The 25,087-nt window shown below is 43.9% G+C and overlaps 1 protein-coding gene across 2 annotated transcripts in view; it reads left to right on the top strand.

The window, feature by feature from the left end:
• The window catches only part of SCG5 (secretogranin V), a 60,730-nt gene that overhangs the window by 18,906 nt on the left and 16,737 nt on the right, over positions 1-25,087 (top strand). The window lies entirely within an intron of this gene.

Below are 25,087 nucleotides of genomic sequence, written 5' to 3'. Positions count from 1 at the left end.
TTTTTCCTCTTCTTGTCTCCTTCAGCTGGGCACCACCATGTCCTTCAGCCTCCAGCCACTGAGCCGTTGCAGCCTCAGGGAGTCCTGTAGGAATGTGTTGGGTGGGAACGGCAGGGGGAGATCCCTCAGTGTACCTCATGCCCCTAAACCTAGAGAGTTTTCAAGAAAACAGCTTTCCATTTTGTTCCTCAGTGTTCCCAACAACCCTCCCCACATCCCCCTGCTCTATGCTTTTCGTAGGATTCACATGAGAGTTTGGGCCAAGAGAGAGATATAAGCATGAGACAACATGGGGGCTAAGAATCCCTCCCTTCCCATTAACCACAAAGGCATGATTTATTCCGGTCCTGGCATCGGCAGGCCAGACTCCTCTTTTCTTCAGTCTGAGCTGTTCCTCAGCAGGTCTGTCAGGGCCTCGTACAAATCAGCTTCTGGCAGGTGTGCCCCTACACATGCTGTTCTCTCCAAAACCCGGGCTAGGTTCAAGCTAGGACCTCGTGTCACATCACCTGAGACACGCCGTCTGGAAAAAGTGTGAAACAGCAAGAGCCTCCAGGGAGGCCACCGGGAACAGTTCTCCAGAGATAATTGACAAAGTGGATCAAGCACATGTGGGAAATGGGGTGGCGGGAGCTAATATTTTATGGTTCGCAAAAATATTTTCCTGTACACTCTGTCTCATTTGATATAACCTTTATAGCAGTGAAGAAAAGTTTCAAGTTGCCCACAATCATCACACAGCCTGAGCTTTACGAGTTGGTTGGCAAGGCCAGCTGTGTTAGGTTTGAGTGTATCTGTCCAGCCAGCTGTCTTCTATCCCTGTAGACTTGTATAATCCTGTGATATTTAGCTGAGAAGCTATAATGATGCCGGGAGTCGTGGTAAACCACATGCGGATTTAGGCAGATGGCGCTTCAGGGACGTGAAGCTTCAGGAAGCAGATTTTCTGACAAACTGCCCTCTTGGAACAAATTGGTGCAAATACCTTGGACACCACGGTTCATAAAGAAAGCTATTGAAGCAGGCTGGAAGGGTTTAGTGTACCCCAGTCTGGCACCGCAGTTAAAAGTAAGCGTGCATTTTTGACCACGTGGTTGCAGTAGCAGAAGGGCACATGGTGTGGATCACGGGGAAGGTGGTCACGTGCAGCAGAGCAGGAAGAGCACTGAGGCAGGAAACCCGGGCTGGGTCCTGGCTCGGACCTGTGTGGCACTGAGCAAGTCCCTTTAAACTGTAAAGCTGATTTTCCCAGTCTGACCATGGAGATAGGCGATCCTGTCCATCTTACAGGGTTGGTGCGGCAGTCAAGATAAATGATATATAGAAGAGTGTTTTGGACGATATAAAGGGTTACACAAATAAGGCATCATTCTCACGGTAGCAGCTTCTTTCATCCTGCCACCTGTGTCTCCAGGTGTACATGACTTCAGTTTTGGAAGATGGGTCATGTCTATGGTCATATCCTATGTTCTCTGTTCCTTATGTCCTTCTCCTAAGCTTGGCCTGGGAAAACTGCCACCAAAAGTTGTTCATCTTTGGAGGAATGGGCTTCCCTCTGGTCTTAGGGAGTGCTCTGCCCCCCCCCTCAGTATTGACCTTAGGAGTCAGGGTCATGTGACTATAGTGAGGATGGATGCTTTCCAGAAATCCTGGTAAAGCACAACTTCTTCATACTCAGCCACGCTCTGTTCCATTTCTTGTCCTTGTGACTGGTTAAATATTGTCTTTTTCCGTGAAATGGGTTATAGAAGCATCTTTAAAGTCAAGGAGACCATTTAGTCAGCTGCTAAGCCAAGAGTGAAGCATGCCCACGTAGATGTCAGGATGCCAGTGTAAGGAAGGTACGTAGGTGAGCTGGAAATCGTGCCCTCTGTGGCTTGAGAGCAGGCTGTCCACGTGTTGGCCTGTCTAGGAGTCAGTGATCAGTACTTCCCCTGAACCATGAATTCTATCAAAATGTCCTCTAACTCATTTCCAGTTTTGTTTATTCAATAAGTAATTATTGACTGCTTACTACATGCCAGGAACTATTGCCTTCATATTGGTTTTAAAAAAAAAACAGTAAGCACACTAATTTAACACATATGATCTTTGTAAAATAGGTAGGAGTCAGGCGTTCTCTTTGTTTTTAAGTTTATATTTATTTATTTTGAGAGAGAGAGAGTATGTGCACAAGCTGGGAAAGGACAGAGAGAGAGGGAGAGAGAGAATCCATGCTGTCAGCATGGAGCCCAATGCGGGGCTCAATCTCACGAGCCATGAGATCATGACCTGAGCTGAAATCAAGAGTCAGATGCAGTGTATGCTTAACTGACTGAGCCACCTAGGCGCCGTTAGGCATTATCTTCTTTTAACCTGTTAGTAAAGGTCAAACTCTGTCTGGAGTAATCCAGTAGTTTTACAGATAATCGGGGATGACGCAGGATTAGGCTGCTTTTTGCCTTACTCCTCCAGTCCCTGGCTGCATTTCCCACTGGTGTTTCAGTCTAGAGGTGTCCAGAGGTGCAGAGTGACAGAACGCAAGATCAGGAATAATGAACTACGTGCTCTCATGCCATCTCACCCCAGCGAGGTAGGGCCAGCTAAATGAGTGTCAGGAAAAACATATCCAGGGAGCAGCAAAGAGGAGTAGCTGGGCCCACTGTCTGTTCCTGTGACTTACAGTCTTTGTTTGAGAAACTTGGAGTCTAGGTGAGGGAAAAGGACATTAAAGATTGCAACTCATATCTACAGCACACTGGGACAGAAGTCGGGAGCCTCGTGTGTAGGTAAGTGAACAGCGGGGAGCTCTGGAGAAAGATAAGGTGTTGGCCCCCATAAAAGATGTTGCAGATCAGTTGAACTTGAGCATGCCTTCCTACAGGAGGCTGTAGGAGGTGGATCATGGGGACTCATGTTCAGGCAGCAAGAAGTAGGAAGAAATAGACTTTTCAGCTAGTGTGTGTTGAGTGCAGGGTGGTGATGGGGAGAGGCAGGGGCAGCCAGGAAGGCTGGACACTTTTACGAGTGTCACCAAGTTTTATTGCTTAAGAGAACCTGGGGAACAGGGGTTATGTGGTCGGTATTGTTCAGAGCCCTAAGCTCCTCCAAGGAAGCTCCCTGCCCTCAGAGTGTCCTATAAGCCCTCTCTCTTTGCTGATAAAAATGCTGCCCCAAATCTGGAGATGCCCTCAATGCCAGCAGCATTGGTAGTAGTGGTATCAGGTGCGAGTGTGGATTAGATATTTCTTTTTCTGTTGGATAAATACATGCACATTTGGCACCAACACCTTTGGGATTTCGGGATGGAGACAGGTGTTTCTTCAGTCACCCAGCATTTACGGGCGTCAGAAAGATAATAAAGGGAAGGTGCTTTCTGCAGTGCTCAGCATGTTCTGGACAGTCTGTAAGATGGACCTTTGCTATAGCAGCTCCACCTTTTCCATGTGGTTTTTCACTTGGACCCATTTGATTACAAGGTCCCAGAGGATCAGACACGGACCTCTGGCCAGCACTTTAGAGTAATACGCGGTCTCCAGTGGGTGGTGGCACAGCAGGCAGCGGGAAGAGATGTGGCCACTGGCATTTGGCCTGACCGAGACAGAGTGATACTTACTCAGAGCCTGAAATGGCCGTGCTGATAGGCCCGTCCAGCTCATGGCTCATGGCAGGCTCATGGTTCCACGGGCCGTTTCCTCCAGTAGCCTGTCAAAGTTTTGCTTTGCACAAAACAGGGATTGTGGCTTAGGGGACGTTTAGTCCAGGCGACTGGCCTGCCCCGCAGAGGCCCCAGGGACCTTCCCGATGCCACTTTCTGGTATGACAGCTCAGCAGGCCTGTGTCAGCAAGCCCTACATGGCTTGGACAAGATGCGAATGACTAACGTTTTCCTCACTAGCAGCAGGATTGGATGGGCCTGCTGGGAAGAATGTCTTTGCTATAAACTATCAAAGACGCCTGTCTTCTGAATTGAACCAGCGGGTCTCCTCTCCTGTCTCTTAGTTTATTTCCTTCTTCTTTGGCTTCTTTTTATTCAGTCCTTCAGTGGATGATGGGAGGGACCATTTGTTGAGTTTGTGCAGACTCTGAATAGTCCTTGCTCATTGGAGTGTGCAAAAATATGGCAACAACGCAGGTGCTATTGTCTGAAAATGTTTCCAAAGGGAAAGGGAAGAGCTGTTGTTCTGACAGCAAGTGATGCATTATACTAATTTCACAAGGATTTTTTTTCGCATGTGTGGTCAGTGAAGAGAATTTTTGGCAGTTGGCTCTCACTTAACTAGATCTGTATACAGCACACTGGAGCCTGGTAAGTGCCTCTGGTTTTTTTTACAGGCAGAGTTTTGGTGCCTAGGGGTCTGGGCTGTGGACAAGCAAGACGTGCCTGCAGGCAGGGAGTGGTCAGCTTGCTCCCAACTCACCAGATCCATGGCTGTGATGCTTCAGTCTGTTCACCCGTACTCCAGCGGAGAGGACCTCTCTCCCCCTTCCATGACAGCCTTGAGGAGTGTGCGTGAATTAGAGCCTTGCTCCAGTTTGGGCAAAGGCAATGGCGGGATGTCCCACAGCTCCAGCAGACAGTGCCAACACTGTTCTCATGTAGAAGTAGTAGGAGCGAGTGTCTTGGGTCTAGTGTTCTGCTCTCCTTAGACCATTTTTCATGTCTGTGAGCAGTTCTATCAAAAATAGAACTGCATCATTCAATGCAAGGGAAAAGTACAAGAAACCCAAGTGGATGGATGAGCCCCAATCATTCACGTGTAGCTTTGGTTGATAATGAGAGATGCACACAGGACACCTATGCATGTGCCCTTAGGTGCTTCATAAGCTCAGCCTTTCAATCATAGGACAGACCCAATGGGCAGTGTTGGAATGAGAGATCTGCTTTTCACCTATGTTAGCCCCCAGTTACTTAGAAGGTTTGCCTCCGTGAGTTTTTGGTAATCGCTATTGTAGACTCAAAAATTCATTTTTTTTCCATCCTATCAACCTGAATATTGATGCTCTAGAATCCAGGGAGAGCACACCATGTTTGAAATGGGTAATTGGTAGATATTAAAAGGTTGGAAGAACTCTTTTTAGAATACCTAACAAAAGGAAACAAAACGTTGAATGATAGTGTTAGTTCTTTAAATGTGGTTCTAGGGGGGAAGAGAACTAGTATTTCTGTTTTTATCTACTATTGGCCTGACACTTTATATACTGTTATTTAAAAATCCTCAAAATGCTATGTGATGATACTCTTTTACAAGGGCAAGTTATAAGATGAGGTATACAGTATGTGGGCAATTGGTCCAGGATTGACCAGCTAAGGGGGACAGGATCTGGATTCAAATCCCTAGATTTGGTCTCTAGAGTTGGTCTCTAGAACAAGGTTTTCACTCTTAACACTTTTTTTTTTAATTTTTTAATGTTTATTTATTTTTGAGAGAAGGAGAGAGAGAGGCAAAGTGTGAGTAGGAGAGGGAGGGAGACAGAATCTGAAGCAGGCTCCAGGCTCCGAGCTGTCACGAGCTGTGAGATCATGACCTGAGCCAAAGTCGGATGCTTAACTGACTGAGCCACCCAGGTACCCCTCACCCTCAATACTCTTGACATTGGGCCAGAGAGTTCTCTGTTATGGGGGCTGCATCACTGGCCTCTGCCCACTGGATGCCAGTAGAATTCCCCAACTTGTGACAGCCAGAAATGTCTCCAGATACTGACCACTGCCAGTCACCAGTGGAGACCCATTGCTCTACTGTCTATTTTTCCCACTACTGCACTTTCAGAAAGAAATTTGGGGGACCCTTAAAGACTATAGATGTTATGGATCACTTAAGTTTATAGTGATTTTTCTTATTATAACTATAGTAAAGTCCATTGTGGATGAATTGGAACATAAATTATTTATAATCTCACCACTTTCAACATTTGGTATATTTCCTTCCCGTATCTTTTTCTATGCATATGCATGTAGTTTTGAAAACTCACACTTTTTTATCTGAATTTTTGGACTTAATATTATATCAAGAACCTTTTGTATATCGTTTAAAAATCGCTGTAATTATGTTCAGTAACTGCATTATATCCTCTTATATGTTTATACCACAGTTCAGTTAAGCTTTTCCCAAATGTCGGACATGTAGAGTTTTTCCAGTTTGTCCCCATCATAAACATTGCTTCAGTGAACATATTTGCACATAAATCTTTTTGTAGACTCCTGATAAATTCTTGAGGGTATATATTTCTATGAAAATAAAAATTGGGTCAAGCTCCTATTTTTAGGCTCCATTTCCTCCACACTGTCACATTGCTTTCTGAAAACGTTGGGCTAACCCGGCTGCTTTTTCCTATCTGTTCGTGGGAATCTTGTCTCATTGGTTAGTTAACTAAGATTACCTTTCTTAATCTTTTCATTTGACAGGCAAAAATAACACCTCGTTGTTGTCATTTGCATTTGTTTGATTACCAACAAAACTGACCATCTTTCTGTGTTGTATATAACTATGTGCTTTCCTTATTCTCTGAAATATTTGTTAGTGAGGTGTATTGCTGGTTTAGTAAATCTAAACATGTCTCACAACTTCAAGATTTGCTACTTTCTCCACAGTCCAGACTTAGAGCTGAAACTCCTTATGCTTTTTTTAAGTAGCCATAGAGGGGGACGCAGAGCAAGAGCTGGGAGAAGAGATGGAAGGGAATGTTTGTGTATAAATTGTAGATTACCTAACAAGAATTCATGAATCCTGAACTTGAAAAGTGGAGAGACTGGCTTGTGCACGAGGTCCCCAGACTGAGAAGTGGTACAAATACCTGGTTGGGGATTTCCTGTGATAGCCACCAGGTGGTGCCATTGGCTCAGAACGACTTCGATTCTCCAGTGTGGGAGGGTTAGGGAGGGGTATTGATACATATATTCACTAGGTGAATGAGGTGATAAGGAGGCCAAGTGCCAGTCACACACATAGGACATTCTCTAGTCAGGGTTTGTAACTAATCATGGGTTGGCACGCTGCACCTGCATGTGTGGGTGATTTTTATCACTTCCAAAAGATATCCCATTCCCTGTAGCCATCATTCCTCCAACCTCCACACCTCCTCCCCACTGGTAGCCACTAATCCAACTTCTGCCTCAGTGAATCTACCTACTTTGGACATTTCATATAAATGTACAAATGTCTATGAAATATAGGACATACAATAAGCGATCTTCTGTGATAGGGCTGTTTTCTGATGGTTATTATTTCCCCCAGCCCACACTACTCTGGTTTACTTTGTGGGAAGAGACGTCAGGGTAGTTAGTTGATTTTTTCAAGTGCTGTAGCATTCACAGGCCTTTTAGGACAGAGAAAACTACCCAGAACAGTGATTTTCTGACCTGATAATAAGAATCACTTGGGAAGCTTTTAGATGTAACAATTCCTGGCCCCCGATATCTCCAGAAATTAAAATTTGGTAGTTCTGGGAAGTTGGGCTGCATAGGATTTTTTGTTTTTTGTTTCTTTGTTTTGTTTTGGCGCTCCAGGTGATTCTACCGATAGTCTAGCTGTCAGCAATGGGGAGTAAGGTCGTGGAGAAAAGGAAAGCTGCTTTTGAACAGAGATACGAGAATAGAATGGCCTTTCCCTGCAGACTGGATCTACCAGCTGCAGCTTTAAATGCAGTGCATCTCCTGGGAAAGCAGCTGTACCCTCGTCGTCTGCCACATTGCATGCTACAATGCTGGTTCATGTCAGTGTCATCTTTGACTCAGCATGACAACAGTGCATATTTGAAGGCCAGCGAAGCCGATGACATCAGCCTTATTTACTGTTCAGCTGGCAAATATGTGCAATGTGGTATAGCTAAGGGGACACCGAATTAGAAGTCTGAGGCTTGCCACAACGTTGTACTGAATGCCCCCCGAGGGCCGTTGTGACATCCGGTGAGAGTAGGGTGTGAGATGTGGCACATGACATGAAGCAGGGTAGTGAGTCCCAGGTCCGCATGGGACTTTAGAGGGCATCTTGGCCACCTGATCAGTTCATAGTAGAGAAGACTGTGAGCCGTGAGAGGGAAAGGTCCTCACTGAAGGTCATACACCAGCTGTTAGTACAGCCAGGACTAGGACTAGGGCTAGGGTCAGATCCTCTGCCTCTTTCTCTTTTCCCACTACGCCTTACTCCACCACATCTCTCCCTTTTGGAATCAGAGGAATCGTATCCAACCGCCTTTCATTTTCAGAAGTGAGGAAACCCAGGCCTAATTTGTCCAATGTTCCAGAGCTAATTGATTTATATTTGCTTTGGATGAGTAGGAGTTACAATGATGACAGATGAAAAATCCAAGATGGCGTTCATGGATGGCTTTTAAGAACAGCCCAGAGCAGATCCAAGTTTTATGAGGCCTGAAGCTTATGCAATTTAGAAATCCTCTTTAAGAAAAATAATACAAGGTCACAAACGCAAAATTAGGTCCAAGGCTTTGGAAACCGCCTGTGCAAATGAGGGGCTTCATTCTGAATCTTACACTTCATGTTTCACTGTAAACCCACCTCTAAGAACAGCAATAGCAAATTCCCTGGTCATATGTGTTCTACCAGATTCTTTCATTTATATTAATAATGTGCGTCCTGCTGAGAACCAGTTAGTTTACCTCCAGTTGCATGGCATTGAGGCTGTTCTGTCAACAAATATGTACTGAGGGTTTGTTCCACATAAAGAATGCTGAAGGAGACAGACGGAGGTGAGGAAGCTGGAGGAGATGAGTCTTGAGCACATAGCAACTGCTGATATGTCTACTTTCCCCGCTGTGGGACTGTGGTCTGGGCCAGGAGTACCTAAGGGAGCCTAGCCTCTGTTTCTGTCCCCAGTTTTGGTCTCAGAGCGTCTTCCTCCTCAGATGTTCTTCTCTATCAAATGGGGAATGGACCTCAACATGACTGAAAACCCTTTCGGGTTTCTGGATGGAAAACCTGTCCTGGTTTAAATGTCATTTCTATGGCTGGGCAGCCGCCGCGGCGGCCCCCACCCCCGCGCCTCACCCCTCACCCCTCACCAAGTCCCTTAAATATCATATCACCACTTTGAAATGAATTAAAAGTGCATTTATTCATCAGGGCCACTTTCCCCCAAAATGTACACAATGCCATTGAAATAACTAGAATAACATGAGTACCCTGCACAATCTCTGTGCATTTTATCAAGAAATTTATTTTATTTCCGTTTTGTTAAGTCATCTTCACACAATTCTGTTTATTTAACTGATCACATTTGCATTAACTCCTATACTTAAAAAAAATCCTGGTTTCTGCCACTTTGTGAAAGATATGACGTGGAGATAGAAATAAATCTAAGGTTGGGCTGCCTGAGTGGCTCAGGCGGTTGAATGTCTGACTCTTGATTACAACTCAGGGTCATGGGATTGAGCCCCATGATCCCAGGTTCGTGGGACTGAGCCCCATGGAGCCTGCTTGAGATTCTCTTTCTCCTTCTGCCCCTATCCCCTACCCCCACTCTCTCTCGAATGAGTGAATGAATGAATGAATGAACAAATCAATCAATCCAGGGTCAGGAGGGGAACGACTTCAATGGAAGGTGTTTTTGTTATGTTTCCTTTATTTCACTTTTTACTGTTACATGTAGTTTTTATTGAATTCCTCTGGAGGAGTGAAGAGGCGAGCTGCCAAGTCCTAAGTCCCTTTAGGTAAAACCAAGTATTGCTTGTGTCTTACCAATATTTCCCTTTCCATTGGTGAGGGAAAAGGATGAGGCCCTCAGTATCACCCACTTTTACTGTCATTTGGAGACAAACCTTGTGGAAGTTGAAAGGGCGAGGGGGCATTAAAGCCTGGGGCGGTTAACAGCATTGTCTTGAAGGGCGGTAGGCATGGACGGTTCCCAGCCGAGTTGAGGAATGGCCAGTTATCCCTGATGTCACAACCAATGCCATCATTCTTGTGTCCCTCCCTGCTTTGAACCATGGATTTCAAACATCCTCAAAAGCTCTTCCCTGGTAATTCCAAAATTCTTAACAAATCAGTGCTAGGAAAAAATAAACAAATATGCAGAAGAGCAGAAAGATAATTAGGATATGGTTTTAATTAAAATTTTTAAGTTTTTCTTCTCAAAATCTTGTATAAGCCACTAAATATGAAAAAGCAAACTTCTGGATAGAAAAGCAGTCAAGACCATTACCATCAGAGATTTTGAATTATATAATAAACAAATAGCTTATTCTTTTCTCATTACAATCAAGGGAGTCGAGTCATGGCTATAATTTTAAAACAGTGAATGGCTGTCTATGGAATTAGACATACCCAGGGATATATCACCCAAGAGGCAGACATAGCCTCCACTGGCCCGTGAATCAGTGAACCTGCTTGCTATTATAGGACTTCTAGTAAAGGGACTACCAAAGAAACACATCTAGTGGGTACTCTCAAACTGCCTGAGATAGGTCAGAACCATTTGGATGCTTGCTCAAACACAGTTACCTCATGACTATCCACTTTGCCAATTATCCAGGCCCATTTTAACGTTTATTTATTTATTTTTGAGACAGAGAGAGACAGAGCATGAATGGGGGAGGGGCAGAGAGAGAGAGAGGGAGACACAGAATCTGAAACAGGCTCCAGGCTCCAAGCTGTCGGCACAGAGCCCGGCGCGGGGCTCGAACTCACGGACCGCGAGATCATGACCTGAGCCGAAGTCGGATGCTCAACCGACTGAGCCACCCAGGCGCCCCTATCCAGGCCCATTTACCTCTGTTCCCGTTCTGCTGGCCCTTTGGCTATCTCTGTGTTTATTGACATCAAAACCAAGGGGATCGAAGTGAACATTTATTAAGTGCTGTGTTTGTGTCAGTTAATCTTCTCAAGGAAGTATTATCATCAGCCCTGTTTTACAGAGAAGGAAAATGAATATTCAAATAGGTAAGATCTTTTGCCTGGGATCACATAAGTTTCTAAGTATAGAGCTCGTGCATTGTCAAACGATGACCACTTCATATTTGCCAGAATCCATGCAAAAAGCCTTTTAGCTTTTTAAATAAATAAAAAGTATTTTATTTTATTTTATCCTCTCACCAGCCCCTTAAGATTGGCATTACTTATATCCTCATTTTATAGTTGAGGTCTTACAGCTGGTGTGAGGGAGCCGAGATTCAAACTCAAGCACATGGATCGCAGAGAGTGTATTTTTGCCCCCCAAACCTCATCTATGAATCTGAGCTATCCAAATTGGACACCAGCCACATGGGGCTACTGATCACTTAAAACGTGACTGGTTTGAATTGTCATGTGCCCTAAGTATAAACCACACACCGGATCTTGAATATTGTTCAAAAAAAAAAATGCAAAATATCTCATCCGTCATTTTTTACATTAATTACATGTTGAAATGACAATATTTTGGATATATTGGGATAAATAAAGCAAATTACTAAATTTAACTGGACTTGTTTCTTTGTACTTTTTGAAATGAGGCTATTAGACAACTTAAGTCCACCTGTGTGGTTCCCATTATATTTTTACAGGACAGTCCTACAGTTTACTATTCCAAGTAAGGAAGGACTGTGAAATTTACTTAGGCCAACATTGTTTCTCGGCAGATGTTCTAGTTAAAATTTTAGTTGAGGGCATAGCTGGAGAGCCTGAAGCCATTTCAAAATTTTTTTAAATTATTTTTTAAAGCTATTTTTTAAAATGTCTTACAAATGTATGTGTTAAATGTGAGTCTAGATTTATTTGTGAATTTGAATTATGCTTTCTTTATCCCTATTACCGTTTGTGGGTAAGAAAGATTGTCACTGAAAAAAAACGTTTATTTATTTTGAGAGAGAGAGACCACATGCACCATGTGTGCAAGCAGGGGAGGGGCAGAAAGAGGGAGAGAGAGAACCCCAAGCAGGCTCTGCACCATCAGCACGGAGCCCAACGCAGGGCTCGATCCCATGAACCATGAGATCATGACCTGAGCTGAAATCAAGAGTCAGATGCTCAACCGACTAAGCCACCCAGGCGCCCTACCATTTTTAAGGTTCAGAAGAAGCATGTGAGTTATAATTTTAGTGTCTACCACACATGGGGTGCCTCACCTGCCTGAGTATGTGTTGCCAGATGCCTCTCTTCTAGACCCCATTAGTGTGAGTTTTCTGCCACTTTCCACACAGCTTTGTGACCCAAACACCTTTGTGTCTCCTTCAACATGCCGTTGGGTCCTCACCCCAGGCATGTTGCCTGGCACTTAGCTGACACTCTAATAAGGAGCTAAGCGGTTTTTGTTGTTTTTGATGTTGTTTTCTTCTTTTTGTTTTGTTTTGTTTTGTTTTCTTAAGTTAGTTGACATACAGCGTAGTCTTGGCTTCACGAGTAGAACCCAGTGATTCATCTCTTATATATGATACCCAGTGCTCACCCGAAGATGTTGTTTTATTCTTACTAATACCAGGCAGAGATTATGTGGATACAAAAAGAAGAAGTTGGGAGTATTTGTGTGAGGTAGGAAAACTACAGGCCAGGGAAACTGTACCAGAGGGTTGTAGAAGATTCCATCTGATTGAACTTCCCACCCCCACCTCCCCAACACACACACCACCTGTTTTCCTTTCCCAGGGCTGGAATTAAAAAAAGAAGAGGGGGGCGCCTGGGTGGCTCAGTCGGTTGAGCGTCCAACTTTGGCTCAGGTCATGATCTCACAGTCTGTGAGTTCGAGCCCCGCGTCAGGCTCTGTGCTGACAGCTCAGAGCCTGGAGCCTGCTTCAGATTCTGTCTCCCTCTCTCTCTGCCCCTCCCCCACTCATGCTCTGTCTCTGTCTCTGTCAAAAATAAAAATAAATATTTTAAAAAAAAAAAAAGGGGGCATCTGGGTGGCTCAGTCGGTTAAACCACAGATTCTTGGTTTCGGTTCAGGTCATGATTTTGCGGTTTCATGGGTTCAAACCCTGCATCAGGCTCTGAGGTGAGAGCATGGATCCTGTTTGGGATTCTGTCTCGCTCTCTCTGCCCTTCCCACACTTGCGCTGTCTCTCTCTCTCAAAATAAATAAATGAAAGAAGTAATTAAAAAAAGAAGAAAAAGGTAATAACTGCTTGAAAATTAGAAACAGTAAAGTGTGTCCTACAAAGAGATCCCTGTCCAAAACAAATGTTTACACTAGCTATTTATAAAAGACACCTACTGGGGCGCCTGGGTGGCTCAGTCAGTTGAGCATCTGACTTTAGCTCAGGTTATGATCTCACAGTTTGTGGGTTTGAACCCCGCGTCAGTCTCTGTGCTGACAGCTCAGAACCTGGAGCCTGCTTTGGATTCTGTGTCTCCCTCTCCTTGCCCCTCCCCTGCTTAATCTCTCCCCCACCGCCTCTGAAAAATAAGTAAATAAAAACATTTAAAAAAAAAACACACCTACTTATTTACAGCAGCTTTGGATGGAGAAAGGGAAGTAGGGAGTCAATGGTCCATGCAGGCACCAGTTTGTTAGGCCAAATGAGACATTTCTTTGTCATGGCCCAGAAGGCCTTCCCTGACTCACATCAAGTCCCCTTGTCTTAATTTATAGGTGCGTAGAGCAGGAACTGCCATATGAGACGATTCTGTTTCTGAGCCCACATTCCCAGTCCAGGCCAGAGTGCTGCTTCCCCGGCCAACACAGACCTCAGAAAGGAGACTCTTGAGACCAAGTCAGCTGATAGAAGAGGGCTCTGCCCGGCTCCCCTACCTCCATCTCCATCCTGTCCAGAGCGGGTCCATCTCGGTCTCTGCTACCCTTTATCCACACCCCCTTCTCAGCCATGTGTTCCCAGTGATGTGCTTCCCTGTAAAGTCCAGGCTGTGGAGAAGTACATCCTCAAATGAAACCATCAAAGGGCTTTGAGTCTGGGCCCACCTGGATGGCTCAGTCAGTTAAGTGTCCCACTCTTGGTTTCGGCTCAGACATGATCTCACAGTTCGTGAGTTCAAGCCCCACATAGGCTCTGCGCTGACAGCATGGAGTCTGCTTAGGATTCTCTCTCTCTCTCTCTCTCTCTCAGAATAAATAAGTAAACTTTAAAAAAAAAAAGCTTTGAGTCTGGGACAGAAGATCACTTATGCTGTCATATGTCTTGGTGTTGACATCGTCTGTTGGCTCTCCCTTTCCTTGCTTCCCTGTGTCCCAGGCTTCCGTGGACCTCCTTTATCTTTTCTCTTCGTGTTGGACACTATCTCCTTGCACACCCATCACTAATTATAAACCTCCTAGCCATTTACTTGGCTCTGGTCTGGCCCCTGATGTCCTACTTGAGTTGATTTCTGCCTGCCTTCCAGGACTGGCACTGCCACGGTCCTTTTCCTCACCCAAGAACCTGTACTGTCCCGCTTGTCTCTTTAGGTGGCACATCAGGGGGCTGGGGACTCCTGGGAGGGAAGTCACCACTTTAAGTTACAGCATTTACCCCAGAAATTCTCTGAGGTGCAAACATGTCACACAGGAGCAAAGTAGCACGTGGTAGTTAGTACTCATTATCTTTAGTGGAGAACCTTACCTAGAGGAGTGACACACGGACTTGTCACGTCTTTGAGAATAGAGATGTGGGGCCCGGCTCTGGACAAAGGGCATCATCCATCAAGGGGAGCTCAGAAAGGAAGATGAAGTTGGGAGCTTTAAATAACTGGAGCCAGCAGCAGTCTAGATAGGACCAGGTGCTAAAGGGCCTGAGTTTATGTCTTGACTTCTTTACATTTTTCTCCATGTCCTGACCCAATCTCAACCCCTACCACAATTTTTCTTCTATGTCACATTATTTTTTCAGCAGTAATTGATACCTCGATTTAAGCTCCACTCTGACGCCCAGTCAAGTCATATAATTTCAGCAAGAATCATAGAATAAAGGTTTTAAAGGATCCCAAATGGGTCTGAACCTCAGTACAAAAACATACTTGGCCTCCATACAAATTGCCAAAGAGAGACTTCACTCCGGGCAGCAAATAAAGTTATATGAAGGGATTAAAAGTGCTACTGCAAATTACCTATTAAAGTGGCTTTTGCAAAAACCTACAAAATTCACAGCTATCCTCAAAGTGCCTCATTTTCAAATTAATGTATTTTATTCTAATTTGGGGTTTTGTGCCAAGGTGTGGGGGGTGGGAGGGGTGGAGCTTGTGGTGGCTGCAGGATTAGTTAAATTCACAGAATAAAATTTGAACTTTAGCAAATGAGCAAACAGCCAAAACAAACACCACTTTGGAAAAAAATACACATTTTCTTCTTTTGAAAAGCCAGCAGTGTCTAAGCAAAATACCTTAAAAGTGAACTAAAAAGCTTTTCTAGAATAAACAACTCTGCTTGTGATCCTAAATTGGGAGCATATGTAGATGTGAAACCCACAGATGCGGTACGCTTCGACTCCGAGTTGCTGCCTTCACTGTTTGCGTGTCTCTGAGAAGATGATGATAATGTGGCCTTTGGTCCCAGAGGAGCCTGAGTTTTTTTAGATCCTAGTATGAGGGCGGAAGCAGAAGAAGAAAGGAAAGGAATGAAAACAAATGCCTTACGAGACAGAATATCTGAACAAGGAATTTTACTTTGCTTCTCTGACAGCAGTTTCAACTTGGGTCGGATCTCTCCTGCACCTTTAGGAGGGTGCCAGTCAAGTGCAATCGTGATGATGATGATGTCGACCACAATGATAATGCGGGCTACTCGGGGAAGTCCCTGTGAGGTCGACCAGGCTGGCACTCAGAGCATTAGGATGGTTCTAGCAAACTGCCCGGACCAGCCCCCTGCCCTGAGGCAAATCAGTGAATAAGCCAATTCAGCAGAACTAGAATCATTCCTTTGTTTTTCTGAATTACCAAATGCTGTGTGCTTTGGGGTCACTTGTCATGGGTTTAGAGAATGTGGATTTTGCAACATAAGTCCTCACCATTCTAAACAGCTTCAACCAAATTCCGTTACCAACAAGGAGGAGAGTTGAGGCCATAACACCCATCTCCAACGGTATAAACGAGTCTGTGTTCATCGCCTCATTCTCTCACATGTATTACTCTGTCCCCTCAGTGCTCATGGTCTCCTCCACAAACTGGCACTGACATCAGATATGTGTTTGTGTGGACGTGTTTTATCCCCTATAACTGCATGACAATTCTTAAGAGAAGGGATTATGCCACCTGGGAAAGAATGGAGGATTCCTGCTCTGAAAAGAAAATGAATAGGGTGAGTCCAGGTAGTAACTTAGTTGCTAAATTTTAAGTAAAACTTACCCACTTAGTTTTAAGTGGATGAGGAGGCATTGCTGTTAACAGAAAGTTCAACTGTTATGAGCCCCTGTTGCTCAGTGCCTCAGATACAGAATTGTGATCATCAGAATGAAGAAATCATAGGATTGTTAATTTGGGCTCTGTTAATTCTGCTGCTAGGAAGTGTTGATTGGATCATAAAAGTGGCCAACATTTATTGAGTGCTTACTACATACATACCAGGCAGCGAGCTAAGCATTTTGCATATAATCTCTTATTTGATCCCCACAAGCATACTATCCCCAAGTTCAAAAGAAGGGACTTAAGATCCAGAGAGATTGGGGTAGTCTCAGATGTGTGACAGAATGTGGACTTGAACCCAGAGTCCTAACAACAGGAAGCTAAAAAAGGTTCTTGGTATAAAAGGTGCTGTCCTTTCTGAGGGTCCTCACTAAATGAAAATTAGCTGCTTTTCAAAAACATGTTTGATTTGGGGCACTCTCATTTCTTACCAGGAACCAAGGTAAAAATGCCTTAATATAACAGAGTTCATTTTGAGGAAGCACACATACAGAAATTACTCTTTATCTGTTCTTCTTTTTGGCTCATTTAAATGATTTAGCCGGTAGGAAGCAGAAAGGTGAATGTTAGACATCTAACATTTTAAAATCCCACCCTGAAGGTGACCAGTTTTTTCAGGTATCCCCCCTCCCCCATTAATAAGAGCTAAGTTGTGTGTCTTTCTCCAGCCCTTTTCTCCATGCTTCTGTGTTCTTTGCTGCCGTGCAGGCAATCAGGTGTAGCAGAGCTACTTGAATGTTGTACTAAGGAGAAGGCCAAGGTGTGGATTATACGGGAAGTGACAATTTGGTCCTCCGATCTTCGAGAAGCGATAGTACTTTCTGTAAAAATTATGTATTTGCCTCAAATGCGGGGACGAAACAAATCTTGCAGGCCCTTCCTCAGGGTGGCCCTCAGGATCTCCGAGGATGCGGGCTTCTCTTGGTCCCCTCGTGGCCACCTTGGTGCTGCACGCTGGCCGTGTCCTGCGTCCTCCCTTTGCATGCCTGCTCTGTGGTCTCGGAAGCCGGGTTCCACTCCACATGTGCCCCATTTTACTCTGCCTTCCTCCAGCCCCGCTCTCAATCAGGAGTGTGGGGGTAAACCAAAGCCAGGCAGCTTTCACTGGAATCACCTATGTGATGCTTCTGTGTCCCAGACCATTGACAAGAGAAAAACTGGTGGTGGCTTTGTAAATGATGTATGGGGACACACAGGAGGAACGAAGGCCCAGACCGCAGGGTATTTTTAGCGTCTGCTGTTTGTGGTGACCTAAGTGAAAACTGCTGGCTCCTGTCCCTTCAGCTGAATGGCTGGTATTCAGGAGAGCGTGCCCACTCCCTGCCAGACGCAGCTCACGGAGCTGCCTTTTTATGAGGTGGCTGACAGGCTCCTTGGCACCAGGCTGCCCGGCCACAAGTCTCCTTTATTGCCCAGCACGGATGCCCGGTGGTGTGGGTCCACGGGCAGCCCTGGTGTGGCACTGCGGGCGGGTGGGGCCGCAGGGGACACCGCCGGCTGTGAGTCTGTCATGGTGTTACCGAATTGTGAGGCAGAGTCCGCAGGGCAGGGGCTGCATCTCGAGGCCCTGAACCCCTGGCACAAGGCTGGCACAGACACCTCCGAACCACAGGAGCGAGGACCACGGTTGGCTCCCCATCCCGGAGTCGTTCTGCTGGGGCCCGGCTGTGGTGGGAAGATGACCCCCCCTGGTCTCTGACCCTTTGGAGCCCCAGAGGGAGCCAGAAAACATGAGAGCGGCCCCTGTTATTCTGACAGGTCATTCTCCCAACTACTTCTCTGGAGCTAGAGCTGATCTTGGGAAGAGGAAAATCCCCTGTAAAGGGTATGGGATGGCTGCATAGGGCCTTTGAGGGGCTCCCCTGGTGCCACGGTGGAGTGGGAACAGTGCTGGGGTCCCAGTTTCCAAATAGCACCAACTTGCTGAGTGGCTTCAGGCACGTAACGGTCTCCTAGGACTCGCTTTCTCAGTTATGAGTAGTGATTCTTGTCTTACCTCACTGAAACATTTTTAATGAGGATATAAAAGTACTTTGAAACTATTGAAACTCTAATGGTACCCAAAAGCAATAGTGGTGCAGGACCCCATTTATCTTCTTTAAGTCTCACCTTGACTTACCAAAACTGTGCCCACCAGTTCCAGCCAGGAGGGACTCTTGGATTTTGGTGTGAGGGCATCAGGCTCTGTGAAGGACATCACTTGTGAGAACTTCCCTTCAAGACCGAAGTATTGACTTCTAATTCTCACAGGATTCGTTGAATGAGAAAGAGTGCAGTGGGATCCTTTCCTTACGAAATGTGAGCAAATGCCTCTGTAATTAGAATAAAACTTTCAATAAAAGGATGTCAACAGTAGCCACAGCTCTTTTATCTGAAATCTCAAGTGGACTTTAGATGCCTCACAGCAGCCACCCTGGATGTCACAAATTCTGTGACTGCCTATCAGAGATAGTTTAATCTTATTTTATGTATAATTCGAATAAGTCTGGCTCTCTCACTTTCTAGCCGCTTATCACTGAAAGTGTCATGTGTGAACTGACAACATCATCATTACCCGGGAGCTTGTTAGAAATACGCTCTCAGGCCCCACCCTACCTTGTTAGTCAGAACCTGCTTTTTGAGAAGATCCACACGTGATTTACGTGTGCGGTAAAGCAAATTAGAAAAGGGAATTTGCAGGACCTAGGCCCGCTCTTTATTTATATACGTATATACTTCCTTGTGAAAAGGATCTGGGACGACTAGGATTAACAGTTTACAATGGAGGGAGGAGATGAAGAGCTGTAAAAGCCACAGCAGCTGGGACCGTGTAGTAGGGTGATATCACTGTGCGCACTTCCTTACTCTGAGAACACACTCTGTTGCATCACAGTATAGTCATTGATATTGACAATGATGGTCCCAAATTATCAAGAGGAGGGAAAGTCACATTCCAAGGCCACTGTTTAAAGTCTTTACCTAAAATTCATAGTGAACATTTTCCTTTAAAATGGTTAAATAAATGAATCTGGATGTTTTTTTTTTTTTTTTTGCATTTTTTTTTATTTATATATGAAATGTATTGTCAAATTGGTTTCCATACAACACCCAGTGCTCATCCCAAAAGGTGCCCTCCTCAATACCCATCACCCACCCTCTCCTCCCTCCCACCCCCCATCAACCCTTAGTTTGTTCTCAGTTCTCAACAGTCTCTTATGCTTTGGCTCTCTCCCACTCTAACCTCTTTTTTTTTTTTTTCCTTCCCCTCCCCCATGGGTTCCTGTTAAGTTTCTCAGGATCCACATAAGAATGAAACCATATGGTATCTGTCTTTCTCTGTATGGCTTATTTCACTTAGCATCACACTCTCCAGTTCCATCCACGTTGCTACAAAAGGCCATATTTCATTTTTTCTCATTGCCACGTAGTATTCCATAGTGTATGTAAACCACAATTTCTTTATCCATTCATCAGTTGATGGACATTTAGGCTCTTTCCATAATTTGGCTATTGTTGAGAGTGCTGCTATGAACATTGGGGTACAAGTGCCCCTATGCATCAGTACTCCTGTGTCCCTTGGATAAATTCCTAGCAGTGCTATTGCTGGGTCATAGGGTAGGTCTATGTTTAATTTTCTGAGGAACCTCCACACTGCTTTCCAGAGCGGCTGCACCAATTTGCATTCCCACCAACAGTGCAAGAGGGTTCCCGTTTCTCCACATCCTCTCCAGCATCTATAGTCTCCTGATTTGTTCATTTTGGCCACTCTGACTGGCGTGAGGTAATACCTGAGTGTGGTTTTGATTTGTATTTCCCTGATAAGGAGCGACGCTGAACATCTTTTCATGTGCCTGTTGGCCATCCGGATGTCTTCTTTAGAGAAGTGTCTATTCATGTTTTCTGCCCATTTCTTCACTGGGTTATTTGTTTTCGGGTGTGGAGTTTGGTGAGCTCTTTATAGATTTTGGATACTAGCCCTTTGTCTGATATGTCATTTGCAAATATCTTTTCCCATTCCGTTGGTTGCCTTTTCGTTTTGTTGGTTGTTTCCTTTGCTGTGCAGAAGCTTTTTATCTTCATAAGGTCCCAGTAATTCACTTTTGCTTTTAATTCCCTTGCCTTTGGGGATGTGTCGAGTAAGAGATTGCTACGGCTGAGGTCAGAGAGGTGTTTTCCTGCTTTCTCCTCTAAGGTTTTGATGGTTTCCTGTCTCACATTCAGGTCCTTGATCCATTTTGAGTTTATTTTTGTGAATGGTGTGAGAAAGTGGTCTAGTTTCAACCTTCTGCATGTTGCTGTCCAGTTCTCCCAGCACCATTTGTTAAAGAGACTGTCTTTTTTCCATTGGATGTTCTTTCCTGCTTTGTCAAAGATGAGTTGGCCATACATTTGTGGGTCTAGTTCTGGGGTTTCTATTCTATTCCATTGGTCTATGTGTCTGTTTTTGTGCCAATGAATCTGGATGTTAACAAGGGGATGCTTCAGTGATGTGGATACTATATGGAAAACCACATTCTCCAGGAAAGAGGTACGTAAGATGTCACAATAATTGGAAACTTCACTCAGGTTTTTGTTTTGTTTTGTTTTGTTTTTTTAATGCATGACATTGAGGAAAGTCAAATGACCTCAAGGTAAGGTGTGATACCAGAGATTTACGCTATAACTAAACAACTCAACAACTCAACTGATGCAACACAAAAAGCCCATGACTGTTTGGAGGGCAGTTTTAAATTAACCAGAAAGAAAGCTAGTACCTTTCCTGGATAAACGAATATTGGAGGTGCAGAGCCCAGCTGGTGGTCCTCGGGAGTCTTGCTGAGAGCTGCTGTGTTGACATTGCACAAGTCCATGGGGGGGAATCAGAGATGAGGTTGACCAGATAAGCCAACTGAATGAAACAAGAGAATTGCCAGTCTAAAAGCGACGTACAGAGGAGGGAGAAACCAGGCACAAGGCAGGGGATGGGGATGCAGAAAAGAGCTGAAAGCTGTTAGAGAAGTCCCCCAAGATGTGGAAAAGTGCCTCCACAGATTTTTATGGAGAGTTCCAGCACAGTCCCAGAAGGAGACTTAACAGCTTTGGCCCGGATCAGACCAACCTGGGTCGTCTTCTCCTTCTTCCCCACTCCCTGCTTCCATTGCCCCTGAACAGTACAGCTGACTGACACTTTACTGCCATAACAATGCAAAGAAAATCTACTGATGGCCTAGAGCTTGAGCATAAACAGCTGCATGGTACCAATTTTATTAAAGGAAGCAAAGTTTATATAAACAAAACTGAGCCGAAAACCTATTTGGCAAGAATTAAATATTTTCTCTTTATTCTAGAGACGTTTGTGGAGTGCTAGGATGGAAACAGACAAATTAAGTATCATCACAGGATAGAATTAATTAATTGCCTGAAATAAATTTAAAGCTGTAGTGAAAGATCGTGTCTTTACTGATGGCATTATTTTCTCCAGTCTGGGGCCTCTACACTTTGGAAACCTCATGGGCTCTTGACTCCTCTTCCCATTGTGCACTGTTTGAAATCTTTCTTTTTTTCTACTCATGTTGTGGCCACCCTAACCCTAGTCCTCGTCGCTTCACCCCTGAGTTTCAGCAGTGGCCTTATAGCAGGGCGTCTAAACTTCCTTCCAGTCTACTTTTGTATAGTGTGGTCTTCAGAAGGACACTTGGATACAGTGGTTCTGGAGTAGGGGGCATTGGAATTTTTAAAAAATTACTCGTGTGATTCTGATATGACCTTTAGGTGGGAGCGAGGGCTTTAAATTGATGCTAACTTAACATTCTATGTGACATCCAATTATTACATCGCTCTCCTGCCTAGAAAATGTCATTGCTATTTATTGCTGTATTAATTCATACTTTTCTGCTTGGCATCGGCCTTCTCCCCTCCCATCCAGCTCCTCCCTTCCCCAATAGTGCTCATCACTGATGCTCAAACATTCCTTGCTTGCACCTATTTCTGTGTTGTCATTTGTGGTCTTTCCTTTGCCACCTGCAAGGATGGATCCTGTCTTTCATGAATCAACTCAAGGGTCACCTCTTCCATGGATGTTTTCCTGGCGGATTCCCTGTTTCCTGAATTTCACCTCTTTTGAAGTTTATACCATAATGAATTATGTCAAGGGATGTATCTTATCGTAGATCACTGTTTCATTGTGGTAGCCTTGAAGAACCTAGAATGAGGAACCAATTAGAGAGCTTGAACCATGTCTTTTACATTTACGTGTTCAACAGCACCTAACGTAACCAATGGTGTGTTCCTCCCTGCAAAAAAGTCATCCGTGTCCTACATGTGGGTTAAATGTTTCTCTTGTCATATGCGTGACATCTTGCTGTATCCCAGTTACATTATGAGTGCGTTACAACCCTGCATTTCAAGGGTGTCCTTCTTTGTGTATCTTTTGTCGTCTGTAAACTCTGTGAAAGCAGGACCCACATTTACCTGGTTCATCACTGACCTTCCAGCACTTTTAGTCCAAGTCTTGATATGTGGTGTGTGCTCAATACATATTCTTAAAACTGACTAATTAATGATTTTAAAATATGTGTTTGGGGGGCACCTGGGTGGCTCCGTCGATTAAGTGTCTAACTCTTGATTTCAGCTCGGGTCATGATCTCACAGTTCTTGAGTTTGAGCCCTGAATCTGGCTCCGTGCTGACAGCATTGAACCTCTCTCTCTCCTCTCCAGAGAGAGGAATTCTCTCTCTCCCTCTCTCTCTGCCGCCCCCCCCCCCCATAAATAAACTTAAAAAAATATATGTGTTTGGTTGAAACTATGACAGATGGAAGAAATAGCATCCATCGCATCATAACGTGTTAATTGACCTGGTTTCAGGTAAAATAAATTAACATAATCTAAACATAATGAACCAGATAACTAGCATTTGGTTGCAAACTCAACTATATCATTTTTCTAATTATTTCCTATCTGTGGTTTCTTGTCTATAACATTTAAGCTCCTGGAGAGCAAAGGATAGCATTTGTTACTTCCATGTATCTCCCACAGTCCCTACCTCAGTGTTTCTTGATTCGATGTCATTAAATGTAGTTTTAAAAGAGCCTGTGTTATAATGTATCTGCTTGGTGCTGAACATCTGCTTCCTAACAAGTGCTGCATTCATTTTAATGGCACTGGTGCACAGAGGTAAACAGAGCCTTGGCAGGCCTTCCATAAAGGAAACTGTGTTTGCTTCCTTCATTAATTACTAATGGAGCATTAAGAAGACATGTATTCTCCCTTAAGCCAAGTTGGATAATTCCTGGCACTTAAGGCTAGGGTGCTTTCAAAAGTTGAGACATGTATTCACACAGCAGAAAGCATGCCCTATGGCGAGCACAGGGGTGGCTCCATTGCCAAGACCATACAAAGCTTCAAATATATCAGTACCAAGTGTACTGTGCTGTCTGTTGGACCTTTTGCAAGTCTTGGGTTAATGTGGGATAATAAATATAAATCCCTAGAATGTCTCTGAAGGCAGGCATCACAACAAGACTTGGAAAAACCACCAGAAAGATACATAAAGTTACAAATAAAAGGATGATCAAAGATTTACCAAGCAAAACAACAGAATGAGAGTGGCAATTATTTATTATTTAATTATTATTTAACAAATGCAGGTGGGATAATTGGTTACTTATTTCATAGGCACTGAAACCGTAAGGACTAAAGAGTTAATGTAAAAACTAGAACAACTAGGGGCGCCTGGGTGGCGCAGTCGGTTAAGCGTCCGACTTCAGCCAGGTCACGATCTCGCGGTCCGTGAGTTCGAGCCCCGCGTCGGGCTCTGGGCTGATGGCTCAGAGCCTGGAGCCTGTTTCTGATTCTGTGTCTCCCTCTCTCTCTGCCCCTCCCCCGTTCATGCTCTGTCTCTCTCTGTCCCAAAAATAAATAAACGTTGGAAAAAAAAACTAGAACTAAAATATCCAAATTTTGGTAGTACTTCTGAAAGGACAACGATTTTGTAAATTTAAAAGGTCAAGAAGAAATCACAAAGGAGAATAACAGCAGTAAATCTGATGACATAAATATTAAAAGCTTATGTTTGCAAAATATTGCAATATATAATAACCAGAATTCAAAGTCAGACAAAATGGGGAAGTGCTGCAGGGAATTTAACAGCCAATGTCTTGTCACCTTTACTATGTAACGTTTTCATGCAAATTGATAAGAGAAACATTAATATTCCAAGAGCTAACAGACAACTTGCATGAAGAAATTAGAGCTCATAAATAAACACATGGAAATATATTTGAGTTGGCAATCAAAGACATTCAAAATAAGACAGTAGTTTTTCTAGACACCTTTTAAATTAGCAAGAAAAACAAAAATTATTTTCATAAAACTCAATGCTGGTAGAGATGTTAAAAATGGTGTTCTTATATTTTGTTGATGTTATTTTATAAATTGGTACCTCCTTTTTGGAAAACAGCTTGGCAATATGATATAAGGGGCCATAAAAATATTTATAGCCTTTGACCCAGTAATTTGACTTCTGGGAATCTATCCTGAGAAAAATTAATCCAAAATATGGAAAAAATTAAATTCCTAAGAGTAAATTGGGAAATACTGAATTTCCCACAACAGGGGAATGATTAATATGTTGTGGTAGAGCCACTGCACAAAAAACAACATAGCCACTTATAATTATGTGACTAGAGACCATGCAGCCACATGGGATGATGCTAGTGCTTTAATATTAAATGAAAAATGAATACACACTTATATATAAAAAGATATGCAGAGGAGAAAGGATTGGAATAAATATAACAAGTTTTAAATGGTTCTACAATGGCAGGAGGACAGTGACTTTTTTTCTTTATTTCATTTCATTTCATTTCATTTCATTTCATTTCATTTCATTTCAT

This window comes from Herpailurus yagouaroundi, unplaced genomic scaffold (genome assembly GCF_014898765.1).
Source record: "Herpailurus yagouaroundi ecotype Mexico unplaced genomic scaffold, PumYag 184, whole genome shotgun sequence".
NCBI lineage: Eukaryota > Metazoa > Chordata > Mammalia > Carnivora > Felidae > Herpailurus > Herpailurus yagouaroundi.
The sequence above is the reverse complement of the archived record's forward strand: the minus strand, read 5'-3'. Positions and strand labels throughout refer to the sequence as shown.